Here is a 26953-nt window from a genome sequence, read left to right as displayed (position 1 = left end):
ATGGAGTTAATGGAATCAAGCAAGTGCATACTCTAGGTTTTAGATATTTATTGTGAGATAAAATAAAAATTAGGAGATTTTAAGTGTATACTTAAGGTGAATTATTGGCACAGATAACCAACTATAACTGAATAAACAAAACCCAGAAAACCTTGAGGGAAGGCTATTCTTGATTTCCAGGTTAACAACATTATTAGTTTCAAATGTCTAGTTATAAACACAAGAATTACAAGGTATGCAAAGATATAGGAAAATATGGTTCATTAAAAGGAAAAAAATAGATCAACACAATCAGTCTCTGAAAAAGACTGAATAGCAGATCTAAAATAATTCAAGTGAACCGAGTTTAAGCGATCTGTAAGTAGACCAACATATATATTGCGAAGAGTCCCTGTAAGACAATAGAGGGGAAGAGAAACTGTCTGAAGGAATGATGACTAAAAACTATGATAAAAGATATGAATATCAACATCCAAAAAGCTCAACAAATTCTAAGTAGTATAAATTCTGAAAGACCCAGACCAAGACACATTATAAGCATGCTTTGAAAGACCAGAGTGTTTTGAAAGCAGCAAGATAGAAACAACTTGTCACACGCAAGGGGGTTCTTAATAAGATTTTCAGTAGATTTCTCATCTGAAGGTTGTGGGTTGACATATTCAAAGGCTAAAAGGAAAAAACCAAGAGTCCTGTACCCAACAGAACTGCCCTTCATAGTGAAGGAGAAATTAAGATGTTCTCAGTTAAACAAAAATGGAGGGAGTTCATTTTCACCCGACCTGCCCTGTAAGAAATGCTCCAGGGAGTTCACAAGGTGACATGAAAGAACACTAGATAGTAACCCACAGCCATTTGATAAAATAAATGTCTCAAAGGTAAATACATGAGGGGAGGCCACGGTGGGAAAATGGCGGGGGGAAGGCAGGAGTGGAGAAGCCTGAGAAGCTGCAGTGAGGACCTGAAGAGGAAGCAGAAAAACCTGTGAAAACGAAGATTGTTTCTTCCAGCCATGGAGGGGAAGTTCCAGTCCTAGTGCTGAGAAGCTATCAGCTGAAGAAGAAGCTGCAGACCTCCCAGCAAAGCCTCCGAAGATCTTCAAGTTTGGATTTGCTTTGGTAGTCAGACGACTAGGAAAGCATCAGCCACATCCACCAAACGTGGGTCAGGTAAGCCCAAGGAAACTGTCCAACTCTTATTCCAAAAACCCTTTCAGTAGCAGTGGCTTTTAATGAAGATGAAGGTAGTGAACCAGAGGAAATGCCTCCAGAAGCAAAGACGAAGGATATAGGAAGGGATACACCAACCTCAGCTGGACCATACTCCTTCAGTAAAGGAAAACGTGGGTTTTCTGATAACCAGAAGCTGTGAGAATGAAATACAAAATCTCATCTTGGAAATGTCTGTGACCAAGACAATTAAATGTTGTGTTTGAAACTGCGGTGTTGGGTGGGTATAAAATTAAAAGGAACAGTTTCTTTTTTAAAGAATGGTATAAGACTGTTTGGAACTGCTTTCTTCTTCTTTTTTTTTTTTTTAAAGATTGAGTGTTACACTAATAATGAGAGTTTGAAATTAGAGGTAATTTGTTTTATATACAGATTTCAAGACGTTTGCTAATTTTGTAATTTCATATGATTATTTTTCAAAGGTTACAGATAACAAATCAGAAATGGCACCTTTTTAAAGAATTGCATGTTTTTTAGGCACAACTATTAGCACACTAAGAGGGAAACAATAATTTACTTTTTTTTTTTTTTTAATTGCAAGCAGTACTTTCCTAACTCCCTCATTACCTAAACTGTCTGGCTCCCCAGAACAGCCTTATAGAGAGAGAGGAAGTATTGTTACTGGACGGTTGACTGAAAATAAATTTGGATAAAATTAAAATACAGCTTTTATTTTTTCCTTATGGGCATTTGTTTTGTTTCAAGTCATCATATACTAGGTAATGGCACTGCTGTCAGTAGATATAGACACTTAGCTCTTAAAAAAAAAAATTATGTGAAGTATCTAGTATTTGAAATAGCGCACTCACCTTAAGGTCTTATCTGCCTTCATTAGCTTTCAAAGAGCAACATTTGCTACCAAAGTAAATCGATATTCTGAATGTGCTTCTCTTGGTTTTTATTTGAAGTTAGTTCCTGTAAGTATGTCCACCAGAACTTAAGGCAAATCATAGATAAGCTGTTTCTTTTAAAATACAGACCACCACCAAAAATTTAAATGTACATACTACTTAAGCATTTGGCTTGTTTTTATATTTTAAAATGTATAAACACCAAAAGAGAGAAAGTGAGAGAGAAATTAACATATGAAGACAGAAAGCTAGAAGATGCACTTTCTGTAACTTTTTGTCAAAGCATTTAAGTCACTAACTTGTTAAATCCAATTTAAATTGAACTCACTGCAGTGTTTCTTATTGATGCAATTATATGGTTTATTTAAGTATATACATACTGACCAGTGTCTTCTAAAAAGCACATTTTTAGGAACTAAAAATAGAAGAAAATAAAATGTATTTCAAAACATTTTCCCACCACATATACTGTTAGATTTGTGTATTCTAGGGTGTTTGCTTTGTAGTTTTGTATTGTATATGTACATTATTATTATTTTTTTAAATTAAGGGTGACTCTTTTTTTTTTTTTTTTTAGTTTTTGATGGACACTTATTTATTTATTTATTTATATGCCGTGCTGAGAATCTAACCCAGTGCCTCACACATGCTAGGCAAGCACTCTACCACTGAGCCACAACCCCAGCCCTGGACATTATTTATATATTTATTTTTTAATATTTATTTTTTAGTTGTAGATGGATACAACCTTTATCTTATTTCTTTATTTTTATGTGATGCTGAGGATCGAAACCAGGGCCTCACACATGTGGGGCGAGCACTCTACTGCTAAGCCATTACCCCAGCCCCAAGGACATATTTTTTAATGTGACAATTAAACACATCTTTAAGAGCATAGTCACGGACAACAAAAACATGCTATAGCTATTTCCCTGAAAATTCCTACCATGTTAAATTTGGAGGCAGCTTCAGACTATTTTATTGGTGGTAATTACTCACTGAGCTCTTTTAATAGGTAGTAACTCCAAAGAAGTAGCCTGTGTATATTCCTAACATATGTTCACTTGTGTTTAAGTTTAGAAAAAGCCCCAAGTAAAATAATAGAAATGTATATAGAACTATTAGTTCTTATATGATTTAATTATATCGAGATACACGAATTTAATGTACTTTTATGTAGGCAAACTATCCATTTTGTCCATTTTACTGTTTGTTAAAATAACTTTTCTCTCCTACATACTCTTTTCTTGACCCAAGTGAAAAATTAACCTAAGGTCAAGATGAGGAGAGAGAAACAACTGAGATAAATGTCTTTATTACAATAACAATAAATTTTGTCAAACTCAAAAAAAGGTAAAAAGTAAATACATGGGCAATTATAAAAGTATTACTATAAAATATTTTATAATTCTACTTTTTATTTTCTACATGATTTGGGTTTAATAATTTTAAAAAATTATTAGTCTGAAAGCTAGTACTATTGTCACTTTTCGACAGCATTTTAGAGCGCAATTCCTTAGGTAATCACAAAGAATGTAGCGAAGGAATATACATAAAAGGAAATAAGGGAGTTTCAATAACTCAGCACAAAAAATCAACTAAATACAAAAGAAGATAGTAATGCAAGAAATAAGGCACAAAAAAGCTATAAAGCATATGGAAAACAAATAGCAAAATGACAGAAGTGAGTTCTTTTATATCAGTAATAATTTTAAAGATAAATGAATTAAATTCTTCAGTAAAAAGAAAGAGCCTGGCAAAATGGATTAAGAGATCCACTTAGATCCAAAGACAAACAGATTGACAGTGAAAGGAGGAAAAAGACATTCCATGCAAATAGTAACCAAAAGAGAGCAAGTGTGGCTATACTAATATAGGAAAAATATACTTTAAATCAAAAAAGTTTGTGAGGGACTGGGGTAGTGGTTTAGTGGTAGAGCGCTTGCTTAGCATGTATGAGGCACTGGGTTCGATTCTCAGCACCACATATAAATGAATAAAATAAAGATCCATCAACATCTAAAAAATACTTTTAAAAAGTTTATGAGACAAAGAAGGATATTATTTATTAGTAAGTGGTCTGATTCAATAATAAAATAACAATTATTAAATTCCAATCTTCACTATAAAACAGCTAAATCTTAAGGATATTATACTAAGTGAAATAAGTCAGTCACCACCAAAAAAAAAAAAGTAAGTGTATGATTTCACTTATTTGAGGTACTTAGAGTAGTATCATAGAGACAGAAGGTAGAATGGTGGTTGTCAGGAGTTGGGGGGAGCAAGAAATGGGGAGAAAGTGTTTAGTGGGAACAGAGTTTCATTTTGGTGGGGTAAAATGTTCTGGAGATGGATGGTGTTGAGGGTTACACAACAGTGTGAATGTACTTAATGCCACTAAATTATATACTTAAAATGGTAAACTTTATGTATTTTATCATAGTAAAGTAATTGGAAAAAAATTTTAAATTGTGCATTTACCATCAATACTGTGTCAGTTTTGTGTTAGTGTAACAAACACCTGAAATAAATTAACTTATAAAGAGAAAAGGTTCATTTTGGCTTAACAGTTTTAGGAGTGTCATTCCATGGTTGGTTAGCTCTGTTGCTTTAGGGCCTGTGGTGAAGCAGTTCGTGGTGGTGGGGAGTACATGGCAGAACAAAACTATGTACTTCATGATTGAGGATTGAAAAAGATAAACGAAGAAAATCCAGGATTCCACAATCCCTTTCAAGGGTGTGCCCCTTGTGACCTGAGGACCTCACAAAAGGACCTTCTAAATGTTCTACCACCATGGGCTAGGGTTCAAGCTTCTAACACATGGTCCTTTGGAAACATTTAAGATCCAAAATGTAGCAAATTTGTAATTTCACAAAATTTTTATTACCCAAAAGAAATCTATACCGATTAGCATTTATTTCCCCTACTCCTTTCTGCTCACCACTCACAATGTCTAATGTTTATTCTTTCTTTGTTAATTTGCCTATTCTGGATGTTTCATATGAATGGAATTCTGTAATATGTGGCTGCTCCAGGTTGAATGTATCCATCAAGGATTCATGGGTTGGAAACTTGGTCTCCAGTGTAGTGATGTTGAAATGTGGCAGGGTCTAGTGGGAGTTAGTTAGGTCATTAAAGACACTGATTCGGGAAGGGATTAAAGTAGTTCTTGTTAAACCCTGAATTGAGAGAGCCCAATCCCTGAATTGCTCCATGGCTTTCTATCTCTCCATGTTGTTATCTGTCCCTCTTGCATGTGTTCCTGCCATAATGTCATTTACCATCTGATGCAACCAAGAGAGTCCTCACCAGAGTTCATGCCATGCCAGTTGGATTGCCATCTTCCAAAACTAAACTGAAAAAACCTCTTTTATTTTTAAGTTATCCAGCCTTAGATATTTTATTATAGCATTGGAAAATGGATTAATACACTGGGCATTTGTGTCTGCCTTCTTTCACTTAGCATAATGTTTTCAAGTTTCATCCATGTTCTATACTACTTCATATAGGTACATCCATGTTGTATACTATTACATTTTTCATTCTTTCTTCAGTTGATGGACATATGAGTTGTTTTCATTTTGGGACTGTAATGTTCAGTGTTGCTGTGAACAGTAGTATAAAAGTTTTTATGTGAGCATATGTTTTTGGTTCTTGTGGGTGGCACAATTGCTAAGTAATATGGTAACTATATTTAACCACTTGAGGAATTTCCAGGCTCTTTTCTATAAAAGAATATTTCCTATAAATGTTATTTAATAATTGAAACCTACTATTAATTACACTAGCTTCATATGTACAAAATTATACATTTAACGCTTAAAAAAATTACATATATAAATGCTTCATAAATGTTTCTGATATTTCATCACCTAAATAAATTTGAGAACTATGTTTTTTTATACATTTTAGGCATAAGTACTTATTCTCAGAGAACATGCTTTTTCTTTTATTGTTCATGTTCATTGTAAAACAAGAATTCTCTGTAGTAGGTATATTAATATTGATTCTAATAGGATTAGGAGTGTAATTATTTTATTTTGGGGGGATGAAGACTTTTTTAATGAATAGATTTTTAAAGTTGATTCCTTCTAGTTATACATGACAGTATTGTTCATTTTGATATAATTATACAAGCATGGAGTACCTTATTCTAATTATGACCCAGTCTTGTGTACAGGATGGTGAGAGTCACTGTGGTATATTCATGTATGTACATGGGAAAGAGAGGTCAGATTCATTCCACTGTCTTTCCTTTTCATATCTTTCCACTTCCCTTTATTTGCCTTTGTCTAATCCAATGAAATTATATTCCCTGCCTTCCACCTTATTGTGGGTTAGCTTCCACCTATCAGAAAACTTTCAACCTTTGGTTTTTTTTTTTTTGGGGGGGGGCATTGGCTTATTTCACTTAGCATGATAGTCTCCAGATACATCCATTTAAAGTCATTATTTTTTTATGGCTGAATAATACTCCATTGTGTATATATACACCACATTTTCTTTATCCATTCATCTGTTGAAGGGCACCTAGGTTGGTTCCATAGTTTAGCTATTGTGAATTGTGCTGCTACATACATTGATGTGGCTGAGTCACTGTAGTATTCTGTTTTTAAATCCTTTGGATGTATACCAAGAAGTGGGATAACTGGGTCAAATGGTTGTTCCATTCTGAGGAATCTCCATACTGTATCAATTTACAGTTCCACCAGCAATGTATGAGTGTATCTTTTCCCCACATCCTCACCAATATTTATTGCTGCTTGCCTTCTTGATAATTGTTATTCTGACCGGAGTGAAATATCACCTCATTTCTTGCATTTCTTTTAATTGCTAGAGATGTTGAACATATATTTGTTGACCAGTTGTATTTCTTCTTCTATGAAGTGTCTGTTTAGTTCCTTTGCCCATTTTTTTTAAGGTGGGGTGTTAAGTTTTTTGAGTTCTTTGTATATCCTGCAAATTAACACCCTATTGGAAGTGCAGGTAGCAAAGATTTTCTCCCATTCTATAGATCTCTCTTCACCCTCTTAATTGTTTTCTTTGATGTGAAGAAGCTTTTTAGTTTGCTGCCATCCCATTTATTAATTTTTTATTTTAAGAAGTGTAATTTAGAGTCTGGGGTTGTGGCGCAGTGGTAGAGTGCTTGCCTAGCATGTGTGAGGCACTGGGTTTCAATCCTTAGCACCACATAAAAATAAATAAATAAAATATAAAGGCATGTGTCCATCTACAACAATAACAACAACAAAATTTAAAAAAAAGAAGTGTAATTTAAATAGCATTCTAAGCCTTCCCCTTTTAAAATTGTGCGAATTATTTTAGTAGGCTTGCACAGATAAATTGATTAGTAACTAAAAACAAAAATAAAAACTAAAGCTATAATAGGAATATGTCTTGTTCTAATTTTGGTAGTAGACACTATGTTATAAATAAGATTATTGAAAGGAATAGGCAAATAATCCTTTTAATATATATATTTTTTCAATTGGGCTTCAAACCAAGAAGATTGTTTCAGTGTAGTTGTATGTGGAGATGGCTATTAGAGTTTCTTAGATGATTCTCTAAGCTAAAAGTCATGCCTGGGTTTTTTAGTGATTTTTTATGAGAGTATATACAGCTAACTTGACTTGATCTTCTCAAGTATTTCTTGAGGATTGCATTAGAATAGGAGTAAGTATTAGTACTAGAGTAGTCCTTCCCTTTTGAGTAGTCCAATCAGATTACATAGTAAAGTGCCTTTCTTTACCCAAACTGATGCTTGAGAATTGAAGTAATTGGGTTATCTCCAACCTACTTTCTCCTTTAACATTATTATCACCAGTGTTTGTGAGCCTGTAAGATAATTATTATCAGATATTTTTTAAAATATTGAATAGGAAAGGTTGTTTTAATTGATAAATAATCTGTGTATGTCAGTATATCTGTTCTTTGTCTATTAGAGATGATGTCCTGCAAGCTAACATATTTTTGGTTGCTGTGATATAACTACTCAGAATGATAGTGGTCTTTTATAGGTGACCCCAATTTCTTATTTGTATTATTATCAGAACACATTTAAATAATTTTTTTTTAGTTGTAAATGGACAGAATGCCTTTATTTTATTGGTTTATTTCTATGTGGTGCTAAAGATTGAACCCAGTGCCTCATACGTGCCAGGCAAGCTCTCTACCACTGAGCTACAGCCCCAGCTCATCAGAACACATTTTTAAAAAATGTTACATTAGTTGTTTAAAAGAAAAAGAACATTGTGTAATATCAGGTGGTGATAGTGTGATATACTGGATGGTAAAGGATTAATGATGACATGAATGCCTAGTCCAAAAAACAGATCACAAAGTGCTGATCATAATTTAGTGACACTGGGGTGTACAGAGGATGATGATACAGAAAGTGATGCATGAGGTGTCAATTCCCCCATTCTTATTTTGAGACTGGAAATCCTTTGTAAGGGCTGCATTATATTTGTGGGGTATATGTGAGTGTGTTTGTTTTGTGTGTTGTGTTCAATCTTTTTATTATGTTAAGGTAATATAAATTAATTCAACCAGAAGATTTGGGACATTGGATCTACACTTATTCATTATTGTAACATTTTGAGATTAAAATTTATAAACCATTGGAAAGGAAGAACAGATCAGATCCTGGAAATTCTAGTTAAGTTATTTGCAAATAAAAATCTTTTCACTCGAATTAGTTTCAATATCAATATTCAGTTTGCTGGGTTTATAATATATATATATATATATATATATATATATATATATATATATACACACACACAATATCTATATTTATATCTATATATATAGTTGTAGATGACACAATATCTTTATTTATTTATTTTTATGTGGTGCTGAGGATCAAATCCAGTGCCTCACGCGTGAGAGGCAAGCGCTCTACCACTGAGCTACAACCCCAGTCCAATTTGCTGTTTTTTTTTTTTTAAAGAAAAATTTAAATGTATCTTCTTAAGTGCAGTTGATCTATCTTTTGATTTAGAAGAGACTATTCTGATTCAGATTTATTATCAGGATTATGTTAGCCTGTAGAATTAACTGATTACAAATTATTTTAGGCTTTAATCTTTAAAAAAGATCCTGTTCTGAATGACTTCAGGGGTATTTTTTCCTGGTCTCAGGTTTTGATTTCTTCAGATAGTCTTCATCTTGTTGGATTAGTTTTGATGATTTATATTTTCCTAGAAAATAGCTAAATAGATTGTCTTTAAATAAAAGCTATACGGTATTAAATACTTAAAACTATCTCCCATATGCAGTTATATCACTTTTCTCATTTATGATACTCCATAAGACTCACTTTTACATGGCAAGGGTTCCTGAAAATGGTAATGAAGATCATTACTGAAATAATATTATATTTGAGACTTTTGTTTCTCATAAAGAAATAGACATCAGCCCAGTTGGGATCATAGCTCAGTGGTAGAGCACTTGCCTAGCATGTGTGAATGAGGCAGTACTAGGTTCAATCCTCAGACCACATAAAAAATAAATAAAATAAAGGTCCATTGACAACTAAAAATATTTTAAAAAGAAAGAAATATACATTAATTAAATAGGGAGAAAATAATCCTAGCTATTAATAATTTCTTCTGGTGGGATATTGGGTGATTTTTATTCTCTAGTACATCCCTCTTTTTTTATACGAGTTTTCTACAGAGAAAGTAACCATATAGTAGAAATCAGCCTGATTTTAATTGCCATGGCAGTATGTCTGTATTCACAAGTTTTTTCTCTCTGTCCTCTCACCTTTCATTGGCAGTTCCCCAAGTGGTTAAGTAAACAAGGATGGATGGATGATAAATGTTTCTATAACTCTGGGGATTCTGAAGTATTCCATTATAAGTGCTAGTTACACATGCTGACATGACCACTTTTTACTTTGAAGGGATGGCGTTTGCTTATTGAAGAGAAAGACATCAGTGTCTTTCTTGCCTGAGCAGTTGGAATGTAAACTGTGATTCCTCTTTTTTTTCCTAAAAAGACAGGATCTTGCATACTTCTCCGTTCTTCCCTTTTGTAGAAGAGAAAGAATGACAGGAAGGTGAATGTAGCAGAATTAGTACTAAGGACAGTGTACCAATCCCGGAGATCTGCTGTAATTTTTAGAAAGTCAAGGTATATATCCGTAGGGAATTCTATTTTGGAATTTAAATTCATGTGAAGGCTTTTGGCATTAATTAATTTTTGAAGCTGTGAGACAAATGATGACCTCCTTGCAAAATTTTAATATGAATATGTTCCAAAGATTGATGACTCCTCTATAGGATCTCTCTGTGATTATTACATTAACATTAGACTTAGCCAAGTATTGATGTGTTAATTTTTTTTTTTTTTTTTGGTACTGGGGATTGAACCACTGAGCACTGGGTACTGGGCACTCAACCACTCAGTCACATCCCCAGCCCTATTTTGTATTTATTTAGGGATAGGGTCTCACTGAGTTGCTATGCACCTCGCCTTTGTTGAGGTGGGATTCGCCTATCTCAGCCTTCCAAGCTGATGGTGTTACAGGTGTGTGCCCCGATGCCCAGCTTGATGTGTTAAGTTTTTTTTTTTTTATTCTTTAGTTTTATTTTAGTTGTTGATGGACCTTTATTTTATTTGTTTTCATGTGGTGCTGAGAGTCTAACCCAGTGCCTCACACATTCCGGGCAAGGGCACTACTGCTGAGCCCCAGCCCCAGCCCCTGATGTGTTAATTTTATGTGCACACAGAGGGAAGGGGGAACTCATTGTTCCCTGAAGTTTTAATTTTTTTTCATTACTGGACTTCTTTTCATATACTGTTAAGGAAGTACAAATGTTTTATATTCCCTCTATTTTTTAAGCACACACCAAAATCTTATACAGTGACTTGTGGTTCAGGAAAGTATCTGAATCAACTGCTTTAATAATATTTTATAGTGAGAAAAAGAGAGTTGCAAACATATTATTTTCTGTATATTTTTGTCTCTGTTGATTTGAATAGAACTAAATGACATCTAATGTGTGTGACAGACCAAAACGTAAAGGGGTTTAAATAAGATGAGGGAAAAACAAGGAAAGCAGGACAAAGGGAAACCCAAGTTTACAAAGATTCATTGAATTTTACTCAGGGAAATGGAAAGTTTTCTCTATCACTATCCCCAAAGCAATATGACAAGAAGTCTGACTTTGATTATTCATTATCAAGCAATGTAAAGAGGAATCTATAGTTGATCAACAAATGGGTACATTTTACCTTGCATGCAAAGGTCAGGTTCTTACAGTATACATATGTAAGCAAATGTAACTATAAATTATAGGGTCTTATAGAAAGACATATCACCCAGTCCTATCTTATACATATCTATGTGTAGGGCCAACAAAATTGACTGATTAATTGAAAATGTTAGGTAAGGTAGAGAATTACAAATATTAATAAACACATTCTATAAACATTTGATTTTTTTTAAAGAGAGAGTGTGTGAGAGAGAGAGGGAGAGAGAATTTTTTAATATTTATTTTTTAGTTTTTGGCGGACACAACATCTTTGTATGTGGTGCTGAGGATTGAACCTGGGCCGCACAAATGCCAGGCGAGCGCGCTACCATTTGAGCCACATCCCCAGCCCCCCAAAACATTTGATTTTTAATGTAAATCATTATACATTGACTATAGACCACAATCATCTTTCCTCACAACCTACTATGCTTATTTACTACTTTTGGGTTCATTTTGCATAAAGGACAGACATTTACAAAGCAAACTGAGTATGGAATCCTACTTGATTTTTAGATTTTTTATTTTTAGACAGAATCTCACTAAGTTGCCCAGACTGGTCTTGAACTTGAGATCTTCCTGTCTCAGCCTCCCAAGTAGCTCGAATTACAGTGGGTACCACCATACTTGGCTGATTTTTAACAATAATTTCTCATTTCCAATTTTTAGGTTTTACCTTTCCCAAAACATTTATCTTAGTTTTCATAGAAACACCCTTTTTAATACACGTATTTCATAATATTTAATTAAATAGTAAATTATATAATCACACAGTGGCATAAAAGTGATGAGAATGAACCAAACATATATTGTAACTTGGGAAAACAGAATGTAAAGACATACTGCTAATGAAATAGTCTATTCAACTTAAGCATTTAAGTTTCTGTGGACAGCTGTGTGTTTTATAGAGGAAATGTACAGTGGAGATTGAGTCTTTTGGGGAGTTTCTGTTGTTTGATTTAGCTGATGCCTGTATTTTCATTAGGGATAATTAGCTATGATAGACCTTTATGGTTAAGGCCTTTAACAATAATATTTGGTGAGGCAGTTTGTTAAAGAACTGAATTTATTCATTAGTAGGAGAAGAGAATCTGATTTCAGAGCTTGTGCACTTACCATGCTTTTCATCTCTTTACCACCCCCCCCCCCCCGCCTTTATGGGAAATGTTAACACTCACTCCAGGGTCCAATGTACAACAAGGGATCAGAAGGAAACGGTGTATGCAAAATAATACAATAATGTTGACTCATTCTCTGTATTAAACATTGTACTCTAAAACCAGTATATACTACCTTGTTTTCAAATCTCTCTAGAACTCCAAAATTGACAGTATGAAAACTGTACATGTAGATAAATTCTGAGTAGAATTATAAATTAACAACAAAACTAAAATGGTTTGGTAGTTGTTATTTAGGATGAATATATATTTTTTTAAATTAGGTTTCCAGTTCTTCTTCCTTGTGGGGGTAGTTGAGTCTCACCTTCAGCCTGACTCAATTCCTTAAGAATAGGAAGTTGGTGGGCTGGGGCTATAGCTCACTGGTAGAGTGCTTTCCTAGCACATGTGAGGCACTGGGTTCCATCCTCAGCACCACATAAAAATAAATAAATAAAAGTATTGTATTCACCTACAACTAAAAATATTATTAAAAAAAAAAGAATAGGAAGTTGGTAACTACTTTTTAGCCAGAAGGCAATGTAGTTTAGGCTCTAGAGTTAGATTAACAAATTTGTCCAGCACACACATGTATCATTTCACTTAGTAGCTGTCTGACCTTGGGCAAATTACTTAACGTCATTATAAAATAGGGCTTAATATCTATCACACAGAATTTCTATAAAAATTAAATAAATTAATTCAAGTAAAGTTTTTATAGCAGTGCCTCGTGTATAGTAAATAATAAGTGATGGCCATCATCGTCCTTATCAACCTTGACAAAGAAGAATGTGAGGTTGAAAATGTGCTCTGTGGGTGAATCTGGGATGTGCAATATTGGAGAATAGGTACAGAAATAGGTAAGAAGTAGTGGAACCAGGGAAGGCACATGTGGTCTGGAAATGTTGCCGTTGTTCTGGGCTTTACCTCTTGTTCATGAAAAGATAAATCCTGGGTCAAGGTGGAAATAAAAACAAAGTGGAAGAAATAATAAAAATGACAGAAATTGGTTAGAAAACAGAAAAACAGTGGGATAAATATGAGCATGGACTTGCTGAAAAATTCCAATAAAATACAAAAACTTGTAGCGATCTAAATCGAGGAGAAAAGGGCAAAATGAATTAGAAAGCCAGAGAGGAATACTACAAGTTGGGAGAGATTCTTAAAAGTTTGGGAGCGTGCTATACAGTTTTGAGGCAATGTATCAGGAAATTTTGATGAAATTAGAATATGCCAGAAAATATGAAAATTGGCTAGAGAAGTAGAAGAATCTGATTGTGCTCCCCCTCTGTTTGAAATTTCCTTTGCATTGTAACTTTCAGCACATCTTCAGATCCTCTGTGCTGTGACCTCTCTGCCTTCTACTTGGTACCTTTTCCCTTTAGCTTTTGCCCTCCAACTGCTTGTCTTTTCTGTTCTTTTTCACACCAGGCCCTTTGCACATGCTGTTTGTTTTGCCTGGAGTGTTGTAACCCTATTTTGAAAGGTTAATTTCTATTTATCCTGAGATTTCAGCTCAAATATCATGTCCACAGGGAAACTGATTCTTAATCTTCACAGACTAGGTGTGGGTCTCTATGTCCTGTGTTCTCACAGCTCCACATATTTTTCCTTCCTTTAACACTGTTGACAATTACTTCTGGTTACTTAGGTATCTTTCTCTCTAACCAGATAATACTCACTTCAAGGGTATTGTTGATGGTTGTTTTGTTCTCCCTTGGAACTATGGTGCTTAGGCATATAGAGAGGTAATGAATAAATACTTATCCAGTGAATAAATTTTGACATAGTCAAATAGCATTTTTATTTCTTCTTTAATTATGAGAATTGCCAATCCATTCTCTCTCTTTTTTTTTTTAAAAAGAGGTGGGGGGGGGGTTGAACATATTTCTCCCAAGCATTTTAGGAAGTAATTTTCTAAATTAAACTGTTATATAGCATACCTATATAAATATGGTAAACTGTCCAGTTCATTTTTCCTAATTTCAGGTTTAACAGAGCATCAAAAAGTAGTGTTATAGACTTAGCTCAGTCATGACATGGATGGAAAAAGCCAATATAAAATGTTAGCAAATGAGATTCAACAGGATAATAAAGAATAATATGCCATAATCAGAATTTATCAGTTGATTAAAACAGTGTGGATGGATTTTATTTTAGAAATAAAAAATCATATGGTCATCTTAATCAACATGATAAAAAGTTTGATAAAACTCAAAATATTTATTTTTTTTAAGGTGGGATCTCACTGTGTTGCCCAGACTGGCCTTTAGTCTCCTACTGAGTAGCTGGGATTTTTGCCACTGCATCTGGCAAATCCTCCTTCTTCATTAAGTCTTTAATAGTAAAGACAAAGGCTTTAGTTAAACAACAAATTAAAACCAATAGTCAGTATCATGCTATGTGATGAAAAGACATTTCTGTGAAATGGAATGGAATAAAAAAGCTCACTGAAATGTCATCATAGATTCCCATGTTTTGGAAAGTCTGGATAATGTGATAAAACTTAACAAATTAGAAACTGGACTTTTGGGAAAAATAGAGATATACTCATTTATTTGCAGGCAGAATAGTTATATCTAGAAATCAAAGAGAAAATGAAAAAAGTTAGAATTAATAAGAATAGGTAGGAATTAATATTAAGAGGTTGGATTAAAATATAAAGTTGGTGATTTTTCTGTAGCTCAACAAATGAGCAAATATAATGATGAATGTTCTATTTGTGATAGCATCAGTGAACACCTTAATGAAGAAAATATGACAAGTAAATGAAGAAAATTATAAACTTCTACTGAAAAGTACAAAAGAAAATTTAAATGAATAAGCCATATATGATTCTGAATGAGATGAAAGACTAAATATGTAAATGCTTTCAAATTGCTTAATACATTCACTGTGTCAAAATACTGAAAATATTTCTTTTGAAATTTGACCAAAAAGTTTATCTATTTAGAAGAGCAAATATAAGATAAAAACTAAGACAAGATTTTCAGTGAATGATAATTAGGAGAAAAGAGTTTTACCAAGTATCAGGTTTTGTAAAGCAACAATTTGAATAATGTAATTCAGAAGAACAAATATATTTGAATAAACCCAGAAATAGATTCCATTGTATAAAATAAGTCAATATGAGCTTCTAAAAAGGAACTTAAAAAGTGATTAGCTTTGCCGTGTAATCCCAGCAGTTTGGGAAGCTGACACAGGAGGATTGCAAGTTCAAAGCCAGCCCCAGCAAATTAACAAGGCCCTAAGCAACTCAGTGAGGCCCTGTCTCTAAATAAAATGTAAAAAAGAGCTGGGCGATATGACTCAGTGGTTAAGTGCCCCTGGTTTCAATTCCACTCCCTACCCAAAAGTGATTAGCTTCATAAGCTAGAAGATAAACCAAATGGCCAATAAATACATGGAAAAAATCTGTATTATTATTAGGCAAATAAATTAAAAACTCATGAGCTACTGCTTTCCATATACCCTTCAGAGTTAAAAGCTCACTGAAACAGAGTTAAATTGTCTAAAGTTTAAAAACTTGATTATACTAGTGTTAAATAGGATGTGGAGCCCTCTACACTGCTGATGGAAATGTAAAAAGTTAAAGGTGTACCTACTGGTCAGTCCAGCCAATTCATTCCTAGATATTTACCCAAGAGAAATGAAAACATGTTTATTCAAAGACTTGTACATGTATGTTCATATCAGTTTTATCCACAGTAGCCCCAAATTGGAAACATCCAAAATGTCTCTTTAACATTCGAATGGCTTTAAAAAAATTGTATTGTCAGTTCCCAGCTTTTAGTGTTACCAGCTCTTAGCATCATCAACCTTGGGTTCTTTTGCTCAATTTGAGATAGAAATCTCTAAAAGATAAGCAAACAATACCATCTAAATGAGGTTTTTAAGGGTTTATGCTGTAAGACAAGAAAGAGCAAATGGCATAGGGTCTTTGGACTGCTTTCCCTGGGCTTAAGGAATAAAGCCTATATGACAAAAAAGGGTGGGCTTGAGCAGGCACACAGTCAGCTTTTGAACATGATCCCAGTATGTCTGCACAAATGTTTTCAGCTCTTTGCTCCTACACAGAAATTTGCATTTTGCACTGTGATCTGCTCAGTGCTCATTGGATCCATTTGTACTGTGTTGTAAAAGATGGTAGAGGTGCTCACTACCACCACTTCAGGAGTCTTGTCAGTTAAATTTCCTTGCATATGACGGGATTGCAGGGAAAGCTTAGGCATCAACAGCTCTGGAACCTGGTCATTGTTGGGAATACTTTTTTGAAAGCAGCTTTTGTTAAGTGGGAAACCTTGGTGGGGGCATCAGAGCCTCCCCTGCTTTCAATATTCAAGCATATACCACTACTCAACAGTAAAAAGAAATGATCCATTGATACACAAACAATGTAAAACAATGTAAGTGCATTTCAAAATAACTATGTTGAATGAAAGATGCCAAAGTCTAAAGACTTCTTACTAGAATATTCTATATATGTAAAAGTCTAGAAACTTCAAATTAATCTGTAGTGACAAAAAGCAGCAGATCAGTGCTTACCTGAAGACACTCATCTGCATTGCTTTCCTTGGCATGCCAGGCAGGCCTCCGCTTCAGGGTCCTTGGCCATTCTGTTGCGGTCCCTGTAATATTTTCCCCTGTATGTCTACATGGCTTGTTCCATTACCTCCTCCATATCTTTACTTACATGTTGCCTTCTCAGGGGGACCTTCCTAGACTATCTTATTAAAAGTCACCACCAGGCCCCACCTACTCTACGTTTCTGCCTTTTGTCCATTGTGCTTACCATTTTTAACATACTATGTTATACTTATTGCTTATGTATTTTGTTTACTGTCCTTTCCTCTCCTCGATTGTTCATTTTTTTCTCTTTCTAGTAAGTAAGCTCAATGAGGGCAGGGTATTTTGTATTTCCTTCTACCCCATTTGTTTTCTTCAAGCCTGGTGCACAGCAGGTATTCAATATATATTTGCAGAATGAATGAAATGCTTTGATTTGAATTGCATGTAAATTGAGCTCAAGTCAAAGTCACTAAATAGAAACAAAGAAATGAAAATTGCTTTTCTTCGTATTGCCAGTGGATATTCTTCATCCAGAACACAGAATTTTGAGGAATTGATAAGTGGGGAATTAATTTGGTATGAATGCTTTCTGTTTCCTTGTTGGCAAAATGAGGTTGGTAGACTGATCCCAAAAGTTCATTTTTGCTCTCAAATTCTAACAACCCTTAACTCTGAACCCTTTGTGGTTTTTGAGAAACTGAGAAAACTCTCCTTTTATTTCCCTTGTAAATGGCCATCACTAGTTTCCTTATTACTTTTAGTCCTATTCCTTTTAAAATATTCCTATATCTCTGCAACCCATTTTGGCAAGAAAGTGGTTAATACTAAGAAAAGGGTGGTGGCAATACAGGGACTAGAATTTATCCCAGAAGCTGGGTTGGATGAAAAAAAAAAAAACAGTTTCAAATGACAAAGAATGACCAGATGTAACTAGAGTAGGAATCTGAACATGCTTTTCTTTTGTCTAATAAGGAGTTTAATGGAGTTTATGCCCTAGAAAGTTTTCAAATTATAAATGTAAGAGAATAATATAGAAATTGACATACTATATTTTGTAGGTAAAATGTAAGGAAAAGTAGAATTTGAAATATTACATTTTGCAAATAGCAATGTTTTTGCTATGTCTGGATGGATTTAGAAAACTTTGATGCAGATGACATAGCTCTTGTTCTTTTGGGTCCTCTTTTCCTTAACCCATTGTGTCCCATCATCCTATATATAGGACACCTATAAACATCTATAAAATTTTATAGGACACCTGTAAAATTGCTCAGCTTAGGGTTTTTCTCTGTACTTTTTTGTTGATACATTACAGTTGTACATAGTGGTGAGATTCATCATGGTATATTTGTACATTACACAATATGACAATGTAATTTGGCTAATACTCCCCAGCATTTCCCCTTTCCTTCCCCCTGTCCCTTTCCTCTACTGTACTGATATCCCTTTTATTTTCATGAATGCCCCCCCATTTCATGAGATGCCCCTTTCATTTTCCTCTTTAGCTCCCACACGTGAGAGAAAACATATGACCCTTTGTTTTTCTGTGTTTGGCTTATTTTGTTTAATATAATGGTCTCTAGTTCCATCTGTTTTCCTGCAAATGACATGATTTCATTCTTCTTTATCGCTGAATAAAACTCCATTGTGTATATATACCACATTTTCTTTATCCGTTCATCTACTAGCAGACATCTAGGCTGGTTCCATAGTTTGTGTATTGTGAACTGTGCTGTGATAAACTTGGTTATTCATGTATTGCTATAGTAGGGTGACTTCAATTCTTCATGATAAATACTGAGGAATGGTATAGCTGGGTCTTATGGTGGTTCCATTCCTAGTCTTTATACTGATTTTCATAGTGATTGTATTAATTTACGGCCCCACCAGAGTATAAAAATGTACATTTTCTCCACATCCTCTTCAGCACTTACTGTATTTATATTCTTTTTTTAGAGAGAGAGAGAGAGAGAGAGAGAGAGAGAGAGAGAGAATTTTTTTAATATTTATTTTTTTAGTTATTGGCGGACACAACGTCTTTGTTTGTATGTGGTGCTGAGGATCGAACCCGGGCCGCACGCACGCCAGACGAGCACGCTACCGCTTGAGCCACATCCCCAGCTCCTGTATTTATATTCTTGATGGCTGCCATTCTAATCAGAGTACAATGAAATCTCAGTGTAGTTTTGATTTGCATTTACCTAACGATGTTGAACATTTTTTCATATATTTGTTGGCCATTGTATTTTTTTTTTTTTTGAGAAGTGTCTGTTTAGTTCATTTGCCCACTTATTAATTGGATTGAGGGTTTTTGTGTGTGTGCTAAGTTTTTTGAGTTCTTTGTATATTCTGGATATTAATGCTCTATCAGAAAAACAGCTAGCAAAGATTTTCTCCCATTCTGTAGGTTCTCTCTTAATATTCTCGTTTCTTTCATGTGCAGAGCTTTTTAATTTGATATCATCCCATCTATTGACTTTTGGCATTATTTCCTGAGCTTTACAGGTCCTATTGAGAAAATCATTGCCTGCATCAATATGTTGGTAGTGTTGATCCTATATTTTCTTTTAGGAATTGCATAGTTTCTGGTCTAATTTGTAAGTATTTGATCCCTTTTGAGTTAGCTTTTGTACAGGGTGAGAGATAGGGATCTAGTCTCATTTTTCTTTTTCTTTATTATTATTATTATTATTAATTTATATATGACAGCGGAATGAATTACAATTCATATTACACATATAGAGCACACATTTTTCATATCTCTGGTTGTATACAAAATATATTCACACCAATTCACGTCTTCATACATGTACTTTGGATAATGATGTTCATTACATTCCACCATCATTTATAACCCTATGTCCCCTCCCTTCCCCTCCTACCCCTCTATCCTATCTAGAGTTCCTCTATCCCTCCCATGCTCCCCCTCCCTACCCCACTATGAATCAGCCTCCTTATATCAGAGAAAACATTCGGCATTTGGTTTTTTGGGATTGGCTAACTTCACTTAGCATTATCTTCTCTAACTCCATCCATTTGCCTGCAAATGCCATGCTTTTATTCTCTTTTATTGCTGAGTAATATTCTATTGTGTATATATGTCACCTTTTTTTTTTTTTTTAAGTTCTTTTGGGTATAGACTGAGGGGAGGGATAGCTGGGTCAAATGGTGGTGCCATTCCCAATTTTCCAAGGAATCTCCATACTGCTTTCCATATTGGCTGCACCAATTTGTAGTCTCACCAGCAGTGTATGAGTTAGTCTCATTTTTCTACTTAATGGAAAACCAGTGTTTTTTTACACCATTTGTTTTAAAGGCTGTCTCTTCTCCATTGTATGTTTTTGGCATCTTTCAAGGATCAGATGACTGTATTTGTATGGGTTTTCCTCTGCGTCTTCTATTCTGTACCATTGGTCTATGTGTCTGTTTTTATGCCAATACCATTCAGGTTTTGTTACTATACTTCTGTAGTATAATTTGAGATCGGGTATTGTGATGTCTCCAGCACTGATTTTTTCTTTTTTGGCTTATAAGTACTTTGGTTATTCTGGGTCTTTTGTTCTTCCAAATGAATTTAGGACTTTTTTTTTTTAAATTAACCTAGTTCTGTGAAGAATGTCTTTGGTATTTTATTAAAATATTTTTTTAAGATATAGATGGACACAGTGCCTTTATTTTAATTTTTTTATGTGGTGCTGAGGATCGAACCTAGTGCCTTTCACATGCGAGGAGAGCACTCTATCACTGAGCTACAAACCCAGCCCTGTCATTGGTATTTTGATTGGGTTTTCATTGAAACTGTAAGTATGACCATTTTACAATATTATCAATTTAAGTTTTTATAGGCATCCTATATATAGGACAGTGGAACAATGGGTTTAATGTGTTTTTACTAAAAAGCGAGGAGGATGTTCTTCATCTAAAATGTAGTTATTTTATGGTCTTAAGTTTCGAGATACTATTGGTAGTTCGATTTGAGATGTTATAAGTTTTATCTATCTGTACTTTCAGGATATAGATAATTTTGTTTTGCTTGTAATGAATATTAGCTCTTGTTTGACTAATCTTTCAGAAGCATAGAATGCTGGTGCCATTGATGAGTTTCAATCAATGCATTACTTTTTATGAGTATGTTTCATAGGATTATTGTTTTACATTGCTTTTCCGTCAGAGATTCAAAAGAAGTGTCTTCGACATTTTCGACAATAAAATGCCTAGGTATTTTAGCTATCGGTTTGAGCATTTTTTAAATAGCGATGTCAGTAACACTTCATTCATAATCAGCAGAGCACAACTGTGTATGTAGGTTGTTTCCCTGATAGTACAGAAGTTTTTTAAACTAATTTGTCTTCAGACTTTCTGAGCTCCATTGCATTTATTGGATTGTATTTGCTGGAAAGTTTACTGGGTAGTGTGCAGTCGTGGGAAGGGAAAGAACCTGGCTTGCCCCTAAATGTTCTGAGCCATATTTCTTCAGTGGAACTAAACCAAAATGAATGTTGAAAGAGATTGAAATTTGGCAACTTTTCATTTGCTTGATATTTGTAAATAGGCTTTTGTTTTGGGAAAGAAATTTGGAGGAGGGCAAAGACATCATATTTCCTCTCTTTTCTTTCTTTCTCTCTCTCTCTCTCTCTCTCTCTCTCTGTCTCCTCCTCTCCCTCCTCTCTTTCTCCCCCCTTCCCTCCTCCCTCCCACTACCATCCGTCCACACATCTTCAATTTCCTATTTGATTTTGACAGATTAAACATATTAATACCAATATTTGAATCTGAGGCTCTATAACAATAATCTATCGGTATACACACATTCCTATTCCTTATTCAGTAAGGAATACGGAATTAAGTGTAGGAGTGGAGATCATGTCCTACCTTGTAACACTTCTCTTATCCTCAGCAAGGAGTATATGATACTTTTCATGGACTCCCTTTTGTCAATTAAGTGCCAGTATTTATCAAATACCTATTAATTGCTAGTCCTTGTTCTCAGTGGTGGAAATGCAGTGGTATTCAAGATGGTTTCTGTCCTTAAGAGGATTACATTGTAGAGTGGCTAGAAAAGATAAACTGTATGTAAGTAATTTTTAATTATTGGTAAGATACTATTGATGAATATGGAGGAAGTAAATAGGTATTAGTTGATTGTGAATGGCATGGGTTATAGCAAGAGCTCTTTAGCTGGAGTCAGAAAAGGTTTCACTGAAGATGTGACATTTGAATTGAGACCCGAAAAGATGAGAAGGAAGAAGTCTTAAGAATCTGCTATCAGAGCGTTCCTAGCAGAAAGGACTACAAAGTGACAATAAACTTAGTATGTTTAAGGAAAGAAAAGAGGCCAGTGTGACTAAAGAACTGTCAGAAAGAGAAAGAGTGATAAGGGGTCGAAGTAAGAAGTAGTCAGGGACCAGATCAGTTAGAAACTTGTGGACTACAGAAAGGAGTTGGGATTTTCAAAATGTGATGGAATTAGAACTAAAAAAAAGAAGAAGAATAATAAGAAGAAGACAAATTGATGGTTGCCATAGATTAGGAGTGAGAGGTGTAAGGCTAGGGTAGATGAAAGACATCTTTGGGGTTATGAACAGTTCCGTGTACTGTTTGTGCTTGTGGTTATACAAATTTACATATACAATAAAATGATATAGAACTCTCCAAAAAAATATGATAGAAAACCTTTAGAGAGTTCCTACCCTCCATCCCTCACAAAGTGAGCCATTCATGGGCTATGTGGAAGAGGAACGCAAAAGTGGCAGTAGAAGAAATAGGTAGGGCACTATTGTTGCATGTGCTGATTGCTTGGGTCCAAGTGGTGGCAAGGCAGATTCAGGGTGTATTTGGTGGGTAAAGCCAGTAGAATTTAGCTGGTATTAAAGACTTGAGTCAAAGATTACCTTGGTTTTTTGACCTGTAAGAAGGTGCCCAAAGGTGGTGTGGTGCCATTTGCTGAAATTGTCAAATCTCATGGTTGGAGGTGGAGATTGAGAAAGCTCTGTGTTGGCTGAATTAACCTCCAGTACAGCAAGATAAACAGCCCCCGTCATTTACCATCTAAGTCCATTGTAACTTTTTCACTTTCAATTTTTATATTTTTTATTTTACAAATAATTTATAGAAGTAAGTATACAGGAATAACAAAAACTACTTTGTTAGAAATTTTTAATAATTTAAATATAGCAAACATAATTTTTATTCTGTTTTTCCCTGGTTTTGAAGGCAAATACATAATTCAAAAATGGGAAAATCCATTGACTATAACTAACTGCCCATCAATGGCCCTGCACAAGCCTGATATCCTATAAAAACTGATATCCAAATTTAAAATATATCTAATAGGTTCTCATTTATCCTAACAAACACTGATTTCCAGACTTAAAATATATTTCTAATAGGTTCTCATTTTATCAGTACTTCTGGTTCTTAAATTTTTATTGTCAAAAGGCAATGCTTTTGAAAACTTTGATGCCTAGTGATTTTGTTGAAGAATGAATGATTGCTATGAAAAATGTTTTTGTGTTTTAGATTTATAAACTATTATAATGATAACTTTTATTTTTACATCATCTGTTTTGTTCTGTATGCCTTTGTACAGATAATCTTCCCTTAGAATTTTCCACATATGAACTTTATCAAGTGAATTTTGCTGTACAGACATCATAACAAGATTTGTAACTAAATGAATTGGTCTAGGTTCTCAAAACATTTCATGGTGGAGTTTCTTATTGAATGACTAACTGGCTAAGAATACCACATTTTCTTTTTGTCTTTAAAATATATGTTGTCCATTTGTTACTTTTTTTTTTTAAAGAGAGAGTGAGAGAGGGGAGAGAGAGAGAGAGAGAGAGAGAGAGAATTTTCATATTTATTTTTTAGTTATTGGCGGACACAACATCTTTGTTTGTATGTGGTGCTGAGGATCGAACCCGGGCCGCACGCATGCCAGGCGAGCGCGCTACCGCTTGAGCCACATCCCCAGCCCCCATTTTTTACTTTTTAAGTTTGAGGAAATTCATCTAGAATTTCATCATCTGAAGATCCATAATCTGAAATTTGACCACTACCTGCTTCTTATCCAGGAATTATGAAATGTCTTTCTGTTACCAGCTTTCTTCTCTGTGACATTATGGGTAGAAAATTAAATATTTTGAGTTCTCAACTGTGTTCACTGAAATCTTCAGAAATATAGGAATGATGCCTTCAGGCTTATTTTAAAAAGAGGAGGCAATGCTTTGGGTAAAACAATAAGAAAATGTAAGGATGATATAGTACTAACATTCTTTTGGACAATTCCATTCTTCTATTCTCTTATTAGAGTTTTTAAATATAATTGCAAATAAAGGCTATATAATGATGAAATAATTTCAGGATGATGAACTCGAAAGATTTCCAGATATAGAAAAAATAAGATCACTGAGACCCCATGATATGTCTTAGATTTAAAAAAGAGTCCAATAAACTCATGGTGATTGCAAATTAAAAATATTTTTCTTTTCTTTTTCCTTCCTTCCTTCCTTCCTTCCTTCCTTCCTTCCTTCCTTCCTTCCTTCCTTCCTTCCTTCCTTCTTTTCTTCCTTCCTTCCTTCCTTCCTTCCTTCCTTCCTTCCTTCCTTCCTTCCTTCCTTCCCTCCCTCCCTCCCTCCCTCCCTCCCTCTTTCTCTCTGTGTATGAGTGTATGTGCATGGTACTGGGGATTGAATTCGGAGTGCTTTACAAGTGGACTACATCCCTGGCCCTTTTTTCTTTTGAGACAGGATGTTGCCAGTTGTTGAGGCTGGCTTTGAACTTGGGATCCCCCTACCTCAGCCTCCAGAGTTTCTGGGATTATAAGCATGCACCACTAAGCACAGCAAGTTTTTCTATTTAAACATATGTTAAATTTTTATTTACTCTTTGAAAGACCTAAAAAATAATAAAAATTATTAAATATTAATCCTTACAAATATAATTGCTTAAAAATACAACTCTACTCCATTGGATCCTTATGACATTCCCAAGGATTGAATTTAAAAAGCTTTTTGTCTATTCTGTTAGAGATTTGGGGTAGTGGTGTATATAGGAATCTGTAGCTCTGGAGAGAGGGCTAAGCTTGAGATTGCAGTTTGAGAGTCATCAGCACATATATGGTATTTGAAGCTTTGGTTCTCATGGGATCACCAGGAAATAAGGATAAATTGAAAAGACAGTAGGACCAAGAATAGAGCCCTGGGCACACTGGGTTTTAAAAGTCTGGTGTAGGAAAAAGATACTGAAATGGTGTAAGCAGTGATGTAGCAACCTGTGATTCATTTAGTGAAGAGTGTTTTAAAGAAGTAATAAATTGGATTGAAGGATAATGGAGGATAATTAAAAGTAAAAAAGTAAAGTGAGAGAAGTTCACCTATTGGTTATTTTAAAACAAAAGGAATATTTGATGACCTTGAGCAGAGCTGTTTCATTGAAGAGGTGAGGCCAAAAGTCTGTTTGGGGTTGAAGTGAGAAAGTAGAGATAAGCAACAGAGGCAACTTTTTCAGTAGATTGTTTTGTGAAGGAGGAGCAGAGAAACTGGTTGGTAGGGATTTCTTAATTCACTTTGGGAGATTGGAAGAGTATTTGGAATTGGTGATATGAGCCAGGGACCTATTATAGTTTAAATTAACATATTAAGGCTCTATATTAATACTCTAAGGACAGTGCAGAAACTTTTCAGCTTTATTCTTCTGGAATTCACTCTTTTTCCCTCCCTTTCTCAGTTTTGATGTTAAAAACTTCTGCTACATAAATAGATGGAAAACTCATAAGGATTCTTCACAATTTGGGAACATAGTCATGTGGAAGAGGAATTGAATTTTTTTTTTTGGGGGGTCAAGATGAAGGTATAAACTACTGTGAGACAAATTTGGAGTTCATATTCCAACTAATTTTCTAATCGTAACTGTCTAAAGAGAAAGGGATGACTTTTGAGATGATGAGTTCTCAGTCATGGCAATGTATTAGGCTAAATTTCTAACACCTCTGTGGGATAAGCATGTGGGTGGGAATTGTAGGCAGACCTGTAGTAGGGTGTGTACCTTGATGCTGTTTGAGAGGTCTTGGAATCCAAGGAACAGTTACTGGAAACTGCTACTTTTTTTTTTTTTTAAACTTAAAAAAAACCCAAAAAACCAAAAAACAAAAAAGAAACAGGAAAGGTACCAAAGGGTGGGAGGCTGGGTTGTAGGGAGAAATGCTGGGGAGTTATATTGGTTAAAACAACAACAACAACAACAACAACAACAACAAAAACTTCTGCTAGAAATTAACTTGCCTTTTCTTTATCAGAAACATAAAAGACTTAGTACTGGCCTGTTGGAGTTTATGATGAAAATCAATAGGGAAAAATTGAAATCTTTGTTAAGCAAATCCCATTTCCTTCTCTTTGGGGATTTATATGAACTGTCAAAATTGCTATCTAAATGTTAAGATGAATTGAAATAGCATTTAATTTAGAATAGTCTTAAATTAGAATTTTACATATCATTTTGTCATGAACATTGCTTAGAATTATGAAAAACAGTTTCTGAAAGAAATTTTATAGGTTTTGAATAACAAATAATTAAAATATAGGAACTCTTGAAAATCTTTACTATAGGAACTGATTTACCAAGTATCTATTAAATGGGTCAGTTTGGAGCAGTCTGAATTTATAATTAAAACACTATTTTGATACTTTTCATTGTTTCCTTAAAAAAATTCTCTAAAAAGTGTAAAGGTTATACAAAGTAGTTTACTCTGATCACTTCTGAAGGTCTTTGTATTTTTTACTTTAGATTTTGAATATGGTTTTAAAAAAGATTTGTTTGAGAGATGTAGTTGTGCCAAATTTATTACTTTATGATTCAAGGGACTCAAAATACCTTCTCTATAACTTTG

The 26953-nt window shown here is 34.4% G+C and overlaps 1 protein-coding gene and 1 pseudogene across 4 annotated transcripts in view; both read left to right on the top strand.

Annotated features, from left to right (window-relative positions):
* MAGI3 (membrane associated guanylate kinase, WW and PDZ domain containing 3) overlaps positions 1-26953 on the top strand; it is a 225741-nt gene that overhangs the window by 52805 nt on the left and 145983 nt on the right. The window lies entirely within an intron of this gene.
* On the top strand, positions 754-2068 carry LOC308656755 (PEST proteolytic signal-containing nuclear protein-like; annotated as a pseudogene). The gene is made up of 2 exons: positions 754-786; positions 889-2068. The product of its transcript is annotated as a PEST proteolytic signal-containing nuclear protein-like (transcript).

Source organism: Spermophilus citellus (assembly GCF_964194105.1).
Source record: "Spermophilus citellus genome assembly, chromosome: 9".
NCBI classification, from domain to species: Eukaryota; Metazoa; Chordata; class Mammalia; order Rodentia; family Sciuridae; genus Spermophilus; species Spermophilus citellus.
This window is presented reverse-complemented; position numbering and strand designations above follow the sequence as displayed.